General features: G+C 41.9%; 1 pseudogene; it reads left to right on the top strand.

Annotated features, from left to right (window-relative positions):
• The window catches only part of LOC127483491 (complement component 1 Q subcomponent-binding protein, mitochondrial-like), a 55,274-nt pseudogene extending 42,042 nt beyond the window's left edge, over nt 1-13,232 (top strand).
• The last annotated feature ends 213 nt before the right edge of the window (nt 13,233-13,445 follow it).

The raw sequence follows: 13,445 nt of genomic DNA, 5'->3' as shown, positions 1-13,445 counted from the left end.
CAATTGGGGAGTGGACCATTGGATGGAAGACCGCTCTCTCTGCCTCTCCTCTCTCTCTGTAAATCGTTTTTTCACTTGAACCTCATACCAGTCATGGGATATAGCAGAAAGTCCTAGAAAAGAGTTAATGAGCCAACCTCCTTCACATTTTCCCAGGGACTCCGGAGATAGAACTTCTTGATATCAAAGAGGAAAGAAGTTGCTAGTTTATAATCATACTTTTATTTTATTTCATTTTGCAGTGGGCTAGGGAAGTCCTCAGTGGCACTATGAATAGCACATTATAAAAATATACCAATATTCCTTTCTATAAAATCCTTACCCTTTGTGACTGACATTCTTTATTCTTCCCCTGGCTTCCAGACAAACTCATCAAAGCATTTAAGTTTGTATCTTCCCTAGATTGTGGTTCCTTCATGGTATTTTACCATATTTTATATGACCAACATATAAGACAGTAATTAGAGCATGTAGAAGAGGTTAATATCTGTTGACTGATCCAAAAAGGAAATGAATGAATTAATTAATAAATGAATGACTGGGACCAATTATAGGGGTTAAAGACAGTTCACTAAATCAAGATGTCTAAATTTCATAAGGATATTATAAGCAGGGAGGATCAGGAGGAATTCTTAGACTTTTAACTTGGAATACCCTTGTCAACTTCAAGCGTAACTTCAAATCAGTCTCCTGAAAGTTGCATCTTTTGCAAGGCTTCAAAACATGAGCAACGGTCTTAAGACACAGACTTCGGATATGCAGAAGATGATGAGCATGAGATGGGTGGAACAGTCCCTGCGAGGGCACCTTACAACCCTGTCTCTAGGCATTCAGTAGACATGGAATGCGTTCTGCTTACTCTCTGAAGGGCTTGTGAAAATCCTCAAAGGCAGCAGCTGGCCGGCATGGCTCCTGGCAACCTTCTACTGATTTCTTGAGTGTTCAGTTCTGCAAAAAAGAACGCCGATGTGAGCTGTGTCTTCTCGCTGGTGCTGTGCCATCCGCACTGATCAGCTGCCTGTCAGCACTCTGACTCCACTCCCGGGGAGGCTACAGACTTCACTTAATCGCACAAGAGCTGGGAAAGGCTTCAATAGCAACACTTTACATGGATCTCTGTGGCTTCAAACACGTAATCAACAGAGTTCTTCAGAGGTTCGCACTTCACACCTTGGTAGGTTAATAACATGAATTTCGCTCAGCCTTTATAATCAGAGAGTCCCACCCACAGACGTTTATGTGGAGATGTCTCGGGGCCCACACAAGGAGGTAGGTAATAATACTGCTTCCAAAGAAGACTGCTCCATGGAGAAGGTGCAGATTAAAGAAGAGTAATAATTATACCTGAAATGTTAATAACTGGATATCTTTGCTGAATCCTTACAAGTATTTACATTTAAAAAGATAAAATTGCTTAAAAAATTAGAAGAAGAATAAGAGCGGTTTCAGCGAAAAATGGGCAATTTTCTTTTTTGTTGTTGATGCTAGTGCCTAGTTCCTTTACTGATTCTTCTTTGTGAGCCTGGAAAACTGAAGGAGCCATTATCATGCAAAGCACCCTGGCACAAAGGACACCACATATCTCAGATGATAGGGGATTTCTTATAAAAAAAAAAAAAAAGCAGAGGAAGAAAGAAAAGAAAGAAAAATGAAGCATTCAGAGTTTGGGGTTTTGAGTGAAAATTCATTTGCTGTGCTTGCCAATATTATCCCGCAGCTGGGGGAGTGCCCTGCCACACTCTGAGAGAAATCAGAATGCAAGTGGTTTCATATTAAGTTCTTAACTTCAAGTTAGGCGTAAGAGAATATAACTTTGAAATAGATTTTCGGATTTCTCTCCTCAAAAGGGCACATAATAATAAACATTATTCAGGTATTGGAGGTATTGTCAGAAGACATCAAATTAATGTCTTTTAAATTATTACAAGTGTTCATTAGAAAATAAAGCACTGTGGGTTTTGAAATTCAATATTAAGAGAAATGATGCTACCCCATTAACAAAGCAATGAACTCAGCTGTTGAAAAGTTCAAATCTACAATATTTATAATGTCCATCTATAGCTTTCCTCTTGGCTTAAATTTGGGCTTTCTCATCGTGAAAAGGAAATCCATCATGTCTGTTTCAGATTTAGATTCAAGGCCATCCACTCTTCAAAGCCGGATTCCTGAGGAGCTGTGGGTTATGACAGCTGTCATCTCTCTGGCTCTTTGTCAATACCAATTCCTGCCTCTGTTTTCACCTTTTTCATAATATCCACTCTGGGAATATAGGTAAGGGGACACTGAACTGCTTACCATGGGTTTAAATCTCCAGCTCCTCAAACATTATATTTTAAAGTGCTCAAAGAACTCAAAGTGCTCAGTGATGTTTTCCAGTGACACTTGTAGTAGTGTTCCACAGGCTGGCCATCAGCCATCAGCATCTAGAGAAAGGTGAACTCTTTCTTTTAGAGAAACCTTTGATGATTGAGAGCCTCAAATGTATACAAAACAGAATATAATGAAATTTTTAACCTGTTACACAACTTCTCTAACTATCAACTCTTGCTGAATTATATATCCCATTGCCTACATACTTCCACTTTTTTCTAGTCTGCAGAATTTTGAGGCAAATCCCGGCCGTCCAGTGATTTCATCTGACCATTTTTCAGCATATATCAATACATGAATTCACGTATTAACATAGCAAAAACCTCTTATCTAAAATTTGAACAATAATTTTTACTATTATCAGAGTATCCGTGTGAGAGTGTGTGTGTTGAGCATGTGTAGTAAGTTGTGTGTGTTGAATGTGAGCAGATGTGAGTGTATGTGTTGAGAATGGATGACTGCGTGTACTAGCTGGTGAGGGCTTGTGCAAGTGTGTTGAGTATGAGTGGTTGTGTAACCCCACATACTTTCAAAGACGAATGGTGGCTGTTAGACCCACTGCTCTCACCACCACTTAAGTTAAGGCTTGCTGTCCCTCCTCAAAATGATCCCCTAGGGAAGGGGCACCCTCTGCCCTGTCCCCATCCAAAATAAAAACTGGAAATAATGATAGCATGGGACATAACTAAACCTCAAGGGTTCTCTCTGGTTATCAAGAATCAGGGACGCATGGTCCTGAAAGCAGAGGGTCTCTTGGACATGGCTAAAGTTTCTTTAAATCTTCCGTTTCCCTGTCCATATCTGTTTTTCTCCCTTTTGTTGCTTGCTTCTTGTTATTGTTGAAGAAAAACAGTCTGTTTCTAAACACTTGAACTGATTTCTCTTTTATATATCCTGGACATCAGCAATTGCATCTAGAGTTTTGATCAGATTTGAGTTAGATTTTTACAGATGTCGGTGTGTTCTGTCAGAAGGTACAAGATGTCTGAGTGCCCCAACCGGGACTAGAACCCGGTGTGCCGGCACCGCAAGGCGGAGGATTAGCCTAGTGAGCCGCGGCGCCGGCAAATTGGTGGTTGTTTTCAGGTTGCTGTCTCCTTTTCAGTAGGCAAAGATAGACATCAGTTCTTGCTTTTAAAAGATAAACTATATTATGACTTACACTGATGCTTTCTACTTAAATTCAGGTTTCACATTCATATCTCCTTTCTCCCATGTTAAGAATCTGAGTTCTGAAGAAGATAGCAATCTTGGGGCCAGCGCCATGGCTCACTTGGTTAATCCTCCACTTGCGGTGCCGGCATCCCATATGGGTGCCAGGTTCTAGTTCCAGTTGCTCGTCTTCCAGTCCAGCTCTCTGCTGTGGCCCAGGAGGGCAGTGAAGGATGGCCCAAGTGCTTGGGCCCCTGCACCTACATGGGAGACCAGGAAGAAGCACCTGGCTCCTGGCTTCAGATCGGCACAGCACCGGCCGTGGCAGCCATTTGGGGAGTGAACCAACGGAGGGAAGACCTTTCTGTTTCTCTCTCTCTGAGCTCACTGTCTATAACTGTATGTGTCAAATAAAATTAAAAAAAAAAAAGATGGCAATCTTAATGTTTGTGTATCTTTAGATAATTTTGTTCTCTGAATCTCATTTTTATAGAATTTTTTTTTCAGGAAAGATCTAAGGGTATTTCCCAGGAACTATCACAGTAACAACTTGTTGATAACCGGATATAAAATCTTTAGTTCACACTGTTTTCTTTGAGTGTCTTCTGGCATTGCTGGCATTCAATAGTATTGTCACTGAAAAGTCCAATTGTAATATTATTTTTTCTTTGCTTTCTTGCCAAAGAAATTTTTTTCTTTAAAGAGATTTTGTTAAATATTTTTGGTGTGTTAATTTTCATATTACCAATGTAACAAAATGCTACAGAGTTAATGGCTAAAAAATAACACAAATGTATCCTTATTGTTCCCCAGGACGGATGTACACAGTGAGCCTTACTGGACTCATAGCAGCGTACAGTAAAGATGCATCCGAGTCTGGAGGCTTTCAGGGAGAATCCATGTCTCTGCTTTTTCCAGGCTGGAGAGGGGCCCCAGCCCCCACCATCCTTTTTTTTTTTTTTTTTTTTTGACAGGCAGAGTGGACAGTGAGAGAGAGAGAGAGACAGAAAGGTCTTCCTTTTTCTGTTGGTTCACCCCCCAATGGCCGCTGCAGCCGGCGCACCGCGCTGATCCAAAGCCAGGAGCCAGGTGCTTATCCTGGTCTCCCATGCGGTTGCAGGGCCCAGTGACCTGGGCCATCCTCCACTGCCTTCCCAGGCCACAGCAGAGAGCTGGACTGGAAGAGGGGCAACCGGGACAGAATCCGGCACCCCGACTGGGACTAGAACCCACTGTGCCAGTGCCGCAGGTGGAAGATTAGCCTATTGAGCTGTGGCGCCGGCCCAGCCCCCACCATCCTTGACTCATGGACCCCTGCCTCCGTTTTCCAAGCCAGCACCATCATGTCTCCCTCTGAGCCTTCTTAACTGGTGACATTGCACTCTGACGACAGCCAGAGAGCTTAGTGTGCTTACATTTGCTCATCCAGATAATACAGGAAAATCTCTTCAACTCGAGGTCTTTACTCACAAAAGGTGCCATCATCAGGATTCTGGGAATCGGCGCAGATGGCTTGAGGAGGCAGCGTTAGTGCCGCACACTGGTATGGACTGTTCGGGGTGAGTTTTCTAGGAATGTGGTAGATCATTCTCCTATGTTTTCTTGACTTGCAGGTGCTATTGTTCTAATTCATTGCATTGCTTGAATTTTCCAGGGATTTTCTTTTTCTTTCTTTCTTTTTTTTTTTTTTTTTTGACAGGCAGAGTGGACAGTGAGAGAGAGAGAGAGAAAGCTCTTCCTTTGCCGTTGGTTCACCCTCCAATGGCCGCCACGGCCGGCGCACTGTGGCCGGCGCACCGCGCTGATCCGATGGCAGGAGCCAGGAGCCAGGTGCTTTTCCTGGTCTCCCATGGGGTGCAGGGCCCAAGCACCTGGGCCATCCTCCACTGCACTCCCTGGCCACAGCAGAGGGCTGGCCTGGAAGAGGGGCAACCGGGACAGAACCCGGCGCCCCGACCGGGACTAGAACCCGGTGTGCCGGCGCCACTAGGCGGAGGATTAGCCTAGTGAGCCGCGGCACCGGCCTCCAGGGATTTTAATTATATATCTTGGAGATTGTTTTCTACCTTATAATTTGCCAAGTTCCTTCTAAAATTTTTATTCATTTCTTTATCTCTCTTTTACTTGGTCATTTCTCTTTTTCACCTTTAGTCTGTTAGATTATTGTATACTGTGTTATTTGTTTTTGCGTGTGTGTGTGTGTGTACCTTTTCTATGGCCTATTTTGGAGTGGGTTTTATTTCAAATTCTCTTCTGCACTGTATCACATTCATTTATTTATTTATAATAGACTTTATTTATTTATTTATTTATTTATTTATTTTTTGACAGAGTTAGACAATGAGAGAGACAGAGACAGAGAGAAAGGTCTTCCTTCCATTGGTTCACTCCCCAAATGGCTGCTATGGCCGGCATGCTGCGCATATCCAAAGCCAGGAGCCAGGTGCTTCTTCCTGGTTTCCCATGTGGGTGCAGGGCCCCAAGCACCTGGGCCATCCTTCACTGCCTTCCTGGGCCACAGCAGAGAGCTACACTGGAAGAGGAGCAACCGGGACACAACTGGTGCCCCAACTGGGACTAGAACCCGGGGTGCCGTCGCCACAGGCGGAGGATTAGCCTAGTGAGCCGTGGCGCCCGCCTTAATAGACTTTATTTTTTAGAACAGTTTAAAATGGACAGAAAAACTGATGACATAGTATAGAATTCCCATATACTCCTTCAACACAATTTCTCATTTCATTAACATGTACATTACTACAATATTCCTAGTAAAATCATGAAACAAAATGAATATGTTATGATTAACATTTAAAATTTATTTTAGTTCAGCTTCTCATGTTGCATAGTTGTTTTATAAATGACTCCTCCATCACAGCATCACACAGAATAATTTCACTGACCTAAACATTCTCAGTGCGTCACCTCCTTGTTCTTCATCTCCTTGCCCAAGCCTCTGGAGACCATGGATTTTTTTTTTTTAAAAGATTTACTTATTTATTTGAAAGTCAGAGTTACACAGAGGAGAGGCAGAGAGAGAGAGGTCTTCCATCCAAGGACTGGAGCTGCGCTGATCTGAAGCCAGGAGCCAGGAGCTTCCTCCAAGTTTCCCACATGGGTGCAGAGGCCCAAAGACTTGGGTCATCTTCTACTGCTTCCCCAGGCCACAGCAGAGAGCTGGATCAGAAGTGGAGCAGCTGGGATTCAAACCGGCGCCCATATGGGATGCCAGCCTCGCAGGCGGCAGCTTCACCCACTACGCCACGGCGCAGGCCCCCATGGATCTTTTTACTTTCTCTATAGTTTTGCTTTTTCTCTGAATGTCATCTGGAGTTATGTGGCCTTTTCAGATAACTCTGTTCACACAATAATGTGCAGTGAATGTTCTTCAGTGAGTTTTTGGGCTTGATAGATCATTTAATTTTTTTTTTAAAGAGAGAGAGAGCAACCATCCTCTGGTTTACTCCTTAAATGTCTCCAACAGCCAGTGCTGGGCCAGGCCAGGCCAGGAACTGGGAACTCAATGCAGGTTGAAATTGGAAACAAAATCAGGGCTCATATCCAGGTGGTCCAACAGGGGATGAGGGTGTCCCAATCCATGTCCTAACTGCTATGCCAAATACTCACCTGTAGCTCATTTCTCTAATTGCATTTTTGGATTTCAGCCATTCTACTAGGTGCATAGTTGTGTCTCAGTGTTGTCTGAATTTTCAGTTTTCTAGTAGCATCTTTTCTCAGCCAGTTATCCCAGCTGTACGTCTTCGGTGAGGAGTCTGTGTAGTTATTTTCTGCTTTCCTCAACTGAGTGGCTTGTTTTTTCACTATTGACTTTGATGAGTTTTTTTTGTATAATTTTTATACATGTCCTTAATTATATGTGTGTTTTGAAAATATGTTTACCTATTCTATGACCTGTCTTTTCATTCTCTTAAAAAATGCCTTTATAGAGCATAAGTTTTTAACTTTAATAAAGTACAAATTATCAAGTTTTCTTTCATGGATCATATTTTTGGTATTGTATCTAAAATCAAGATTGCATAGATTTTTCTCTTTTGTTACTTCCTTAGAAGTTTTATAGTTTTGTACCTCTACATGTAGGCCTATGTGAAAAGTATAGGATTTGTATATAGATTCATTTTTTTTTTTCTGTGTGTGGGCGTTTGACTGTTCCAGCACCATGATAAAAAGACTACCCTTTCTCATGGGAATCATTGCACCTTTGTCAGGGGTCAGTCGACTAGATTGTGTCTATGTTTGACCTTACTACCCTGTTTTATTGATCCATTATCTGTTCTTTTGCCAATACCATGTTGTCTTTATCACTTTAGCTTCATGGTCAGTTTGAAGTCCATCAATAGCAGCCCTCCAATGTTGTTTTTCTTTGGCAATGTTTTGGTTTTTCAGGATGTTTTTTCCTTTTCAGATAAACTTTGGAATCAGTTTGTCAATATCTGCAAAATTGTATTTTGATTGCAAGTACATTGGCTCTGTAGATAAAGTTGACAAAAATCAACATCAACATCTTAACAATATTGAGTCTTTTTAATTCCCAAATTTGAGAACATGCAGTATTTATTTCTTTTTGTGCCTGGCTTATTTTAATCAACAGCTTATCAGCCAGGCTCGTTCATGTTTCCACAGATGACAGAATATCATTCTATCTTATGGTTCAATAATAGGCCATTGTTTATATACACCATATTTTCTTTAATCATTAGTCCATCAGTGAATACCTGTTTCTTCAGAATGCTAATTCCCTTTTCTTTGCGTTTGTAAGCTGTAGTTAGATAGCTACATCATATAATGGTTCTGTTTTCAGTTTTTAAGGAATCTCCATATTATTTCCTATAGTATGCATGTACTAATTTAAATTCCCACTAACAGTATATGAGTTCCCATTTCCCCACATTATTCTCAGCATTTGTTATTTTTTTGTCTTTTTCTTAATATTCTAGCTTGCATGTGTTGATATCTGCATATCCCTGATAATTAGTGATGTTGATTATTTTTTCACACACTTGTTGGCCCATTTCTATGTCTTTTGAGAAATGTCTTTTCAGAATGCTTGCTTGTTTTTAAAAATCAGATTATTTGTTTTTGTTACTGAATTGTTTGAGTTCCTTATATATTCTGGATATTAATCCCTTGTTGAATGGATAGTATGCAAATATTTTCTTCCATTCTACAGATAGTTTTTTTCATTCTATGAATTATTTTCTTTTTAAAAAGATTTATTTATTTGTTTGAAAGGCAGAATCACAGATGGGCAGAGAGAGAGAGAGAGAGAGGGAGAGAGAGAGGTCTTCTATCCACTGGTTCACTCCCCAGGTGGCTGCAATGGCTGGAGCCAGCAGCCAGGAGCTTCCTACAGGTCTCCCATGTGGGTGCAGGGGCCCAAGCACTTGGGCCATCTTCCACTGCTTTCCCAGGCCATAGCAGAGAACTGGATTGGAAATGGAGCAGCCAGGACTAGAACCCGTGCCCATATGGGATGCCGACACTGCAGGCAGGGGCCTTACCTGCTACACCACAGCGCAGGTCCCTGGATTATTTCTTTCGCTGTGCAAAATCTTAGTTTTATACAGTCCCATTTATCTATTTTTGCCTTTGTTGGCTATGCCTTTGTGTTCTTAGTCAAAAAAATCTTTGATCAAACTCATGTCTAGTTTTCAAGCACTTTTGATCGAGGAAACGGTCCTGTATCCAAGTCTGTCTTTTATAGCTGTGTCAGAAATCAGCTGGCTAAGGGTGAGCATTCGGTGTGTTGGTTAAGATGCCACTTAAGATGCCAGTATCCTATGTCAGAAGGAGTAGATTCCAGTCCCAGCTCTTCTCCCAATTGCAGCTTCCTGTTAGTCTGCCCCTGAGAACAGGGGTGATGGTTCATGTAATTGGGTTCCTAATTTCTCTGTGTGTGTGTGCGTGTGTGTGTACACACACATGTGCTCATGTGGTGAACAGCTGTTCAGGGCTGTGTTGAAAACGTTCCAGTTACAGCGATGAATGTAGCAGCAGAATAGTTTAGGCTCTATTCAGGGGACAGCATGTAGTATGTAACACAGCTGGATGGGTCTACTAAGGGACTGTCAGAAAAGTGGTAAATAAGGCTAACCAGCGACATGAAAGACAGGTTGTGAAAGGTCAAGAATCTTCTCCCAATTATTACAGATGGCTCCTTAGAATAAAGACGTTCCCACAGCTCTCTAGGGAGATACTCAGTTTTGAAGGCTGGGAGTTAGCTTCATGCATCTGGGATTTAGAATCACAGCTTTATCTGCAATGCAGATGACAAGTTCAATTGGGGAGAGACCAGACTGGAGACGGTGTTAGCCGAGCATAAGGATAATGGAAAACTGAATGAGCTAGGCTGCCATGGAGCAGAATGGACATGACTCACACACAGGAGCCAGACTGCCTGTAGTCTTGTCCTCATGCTAGATTTGATGGAGCATCACCCAGCTACTCCCTGCTTTCAGTTTAATGATGGGTTTTCTCCCCAATAAGGTTGTTAGCAGGCCAAATTAGGTAGTATTTTTAAAGGCTTAGGACAATGTCTGGCACTCACTAAGAAATATGTATTTGTTAAATAAAAAATAAACCAATAAAACTAATGAGGCAGTAGGTGTAAAGGGCAGAAGGCAAACATGGGGCAATTTCAGGACTGTTGGCAGTGTTGGCTGACTTTATAGATAGAGCTGTGACTTTAAATTCTGTGTCAGGTGTAGATTATGATGCATTGACACAAGAAAGAAAACATTGGGTTTTGTTTCATTTTGTTTTAAATCAGTCCTACAAGACCAGGATTGAAGAAACTTGGTGTGAAAATAATTTACATAACAAAAACCACAGGGGTTGGGTAGCCACAAGCTCAATTTGAGCAGCAGTGAGGCTTGGCTTGGTCTGAGCTAATAGAGAAGTGATGTTTACACTGTGCTCAGCATGAGCTGGACTGCGTTCTAAGGTACAGTGTTAAGTTCTGGGCCCCACATGAAGTCTGGTATTTATACTCTGGAAGATAGCCAGAGAAAAGTGACACAGACAGAAAGGAAGTGAGTCGCAGTGCATATGTTGAACATTAATGGTCTGGGGACTATTTCATGTATGTCCTCCCATTGCACTCTCAACTTCCCACTTTTTCTTTTTTAAAAAGATTTGCTTTTTTATTTGAAAGTCAGAGTTACAGGGAGAGAGGGAGAGACACACACACAGAGAGGTCTCCTAATCAAATGGTTCACGCCCCACATGGCTGCAAGGGCCAGACTGAAGCCAGGAGCTTCATCTGGATCTCCCATGTGGGTGGCAGGGGTCCCAGTTCTTGGGTCATCTTCCGATGCTTTCCACAGGCCATTAGCAGGGAGCTGGATTGGAAGTGGAGCAAACGGGACACGAACTGGTGCCTGTATGGGATGCTGGCATTGCAGGGGGCAGCTTTACCAGTTATGCCACAAAGTTGGCCACATCCTAGTTTTCTAACATAACAAACAATTGTGGTTTAGTTGATTAGATTTTTATCTGCCACTTCCAGTGCACTGCACTGTTTTGCATTTTCAGGACCTACTATGTGCATGGCATTGTAATAGGTACTTTTCACACATTATTGTACTATTCAACAACTACAGCAAATGCATATGGAAAGTATCATAAAGAAATAATTATGGAATCTATTTTCATTTGAGTATGCAAATATAAGTTCAATAATTAATAACAGAACTGAGATGGGCAAAAGCATCTGAAAGGGTAAAGGTTATGGAGGGATGTTTGGTGCTGCTTTTAAGACATTGCTTGGGATGCCTCCTTCCATACTGGAGTGCCTGGGCGGAGTCCATGTCCCGCTCCTGACTCCAGCTTCCTGCTGATGCACATCCTGGAAGGCAGCAGTGATGGCTGGAGTACTTGGGACTCTGCCACCCATGCGGGGGCCTAGACTGAGTTCTGAGCACATGGTTTTGCCTGGCTCAGTCCTGGCTGTTGCAGGCATTTGCAGTGTGACTCTGGATGAAAATATCTCTCTTTCTCTGTTTCTTGCTTTCAAGGAAAAAAAAAGAGTTAATAAATAGTTACATATGCTTTATAGCTTGCACACATACAGAGACAAAATTAAAAGAAAAACAACTTTGATCATTTGTAGAGGTAGAGAGAAAGGAATAACAGATATTAAGGTCTTGAATGTTCTGGTCTCAACTGCTAAGGCCATCTAAGGTACAGATCTTGTAGGCAGTTGTCAGCATTAAAAGTTTCCTGGTCCCACTTGGAAAGTGATCTTTACGGCATGATGAGTTCATCCGGATACTTCAGCCTAATGCCATTAAACATATCATTCTTCTCATTTCCTGTATTCTATTTCCATGTTTACCCAAAAGCCCTCGAATCCCTGTACATGTTTACCGACATGGGAAAACAGCACTAAGCATATAGTTATGATATTTGTTGTCTTGTGTGACAATACTTTTTTTCCTGAAAAATCAATAATGTGGTTTCTGCTTAGGTTTTGGCTTTCCCTACAGCTTGACTGCAGGAGAGCATGTGCTGAGCATATGGCCATGACATATTTCTGGTCTGTGTGACAGGAGTTTCTCACTGTAAATCAATAAGTTAGCATTCTGAGGGCTGAGTGTATCTTGTGTATGTCTCAGTACTCATGAATAAGGCTGTCAGGGTCTGATCACTCCTTGATATGACAGGAGTTAGCCCCTGGGTCTTCCAAACTGTAGGCACAAAACATGCTGGTTTCCTTTCAAACACATTGTTGGCACTCTCTTGCTCTGTCTCTGTCTGTATCTGATATATATATATATATATATATCCATATATGTATATATATATGAAATCTGTCACAACTTCTCAACTCTGCAGTCATAGGATTAAAGCTGCCGTAGATGAATGTAAACATTAAGAGCATGTCTATGTTGTGATAAACTTAATCAACCATAGGCCACATTTGACCCACAGTAGGCAAACCCTTAGTTTAGGCTATTAGAACCTGGACTAAGGATGAGGAGAAACTGGATGTTAATGCTAACATTCATAAATACTAAACACGCAGACATAATATAGAAGGAATTCAAAAGTTTAAGAAGTTGCAGTTTGCTTATCATGTATGCCTTTAATATGCTTACTCTACTCCCCATCTCCCCAACTCCCCATAAATTGCCTGAGAGGACCTAGAAGATTCATGATGTCATTGAGAAAGGGGTGGATGTGAGATCACTCACATCCTTGAAAGGCTCTCTGGTGGTTCTCCTCTAGTCTGGGGGTGCCAGAGGACAAAGCTGTTTTTGCGATAGGTTTACCAAGTTCAGTAGGGACCATAGGTCTCACAAGGCCCAAGACCAATGTGGCAGCCCTTAATTACCAGGACCAAAGTGGCACACTGACCTCAATAGAGTTCAAAGTTTTCGCATTGGCTAGTTGATTATGGTTTCCCTTTAGACTTGTGATCTGCTTTGTGGATTTTAGTTAGCCTTTTCTCTTAGAATCCCCAGTATTGCCCAGTGTATTCATGTACGGTTATTCATTGTAGGAAGAATGAAGTTTATGTATGTGTTTAACAATAAGGTCATCCGCTTGTGAAGGCTGACATAAACACTGTCACTGCCAAGTGTTCAACCAGCCTGCAGTACAGAGCAGTGCTCATCCTTATAGACCACTCTCTGAGGACACAGGCAGCCAAGCGACAGGAATTCCTCACCTGGATGAGCATGCAATCTGAGTAAGACTATGGATGTTCCTTCCTGCTAGCAAGCTAACAGTGGTTTTGCCAATACAAGTGCCCATGGACCTGATGAAGTTCTGATGCACTGTGATGTTACTCTATACAACATTCCTTCTAACCAAGTAACTCATTTAACGAAAAGGTAGTAAGCAATAGATTAGTTCCTGAGACATCTACTGATGTTAATTTCTAACTAATCACTTAGCAATAGTCT

Source organism: Oryctolagus cuniculus, chromosome 13, assembly GCF_964237555.1.
Source record: "Oryctolagus cuniculus chromosome 13, mOryCun1.1, whole genome shotgun sequence".
Taxonomy (NCBI): Eukaryota; Metazoa; Chordata; class Mammalia; order Lagomorpha; family Leporidae; genus Oryctolagus; species Oryctolagus cuniculus.
This window is presented reverse-complemented; position numbering and strand designations above follow the sequence as displayed.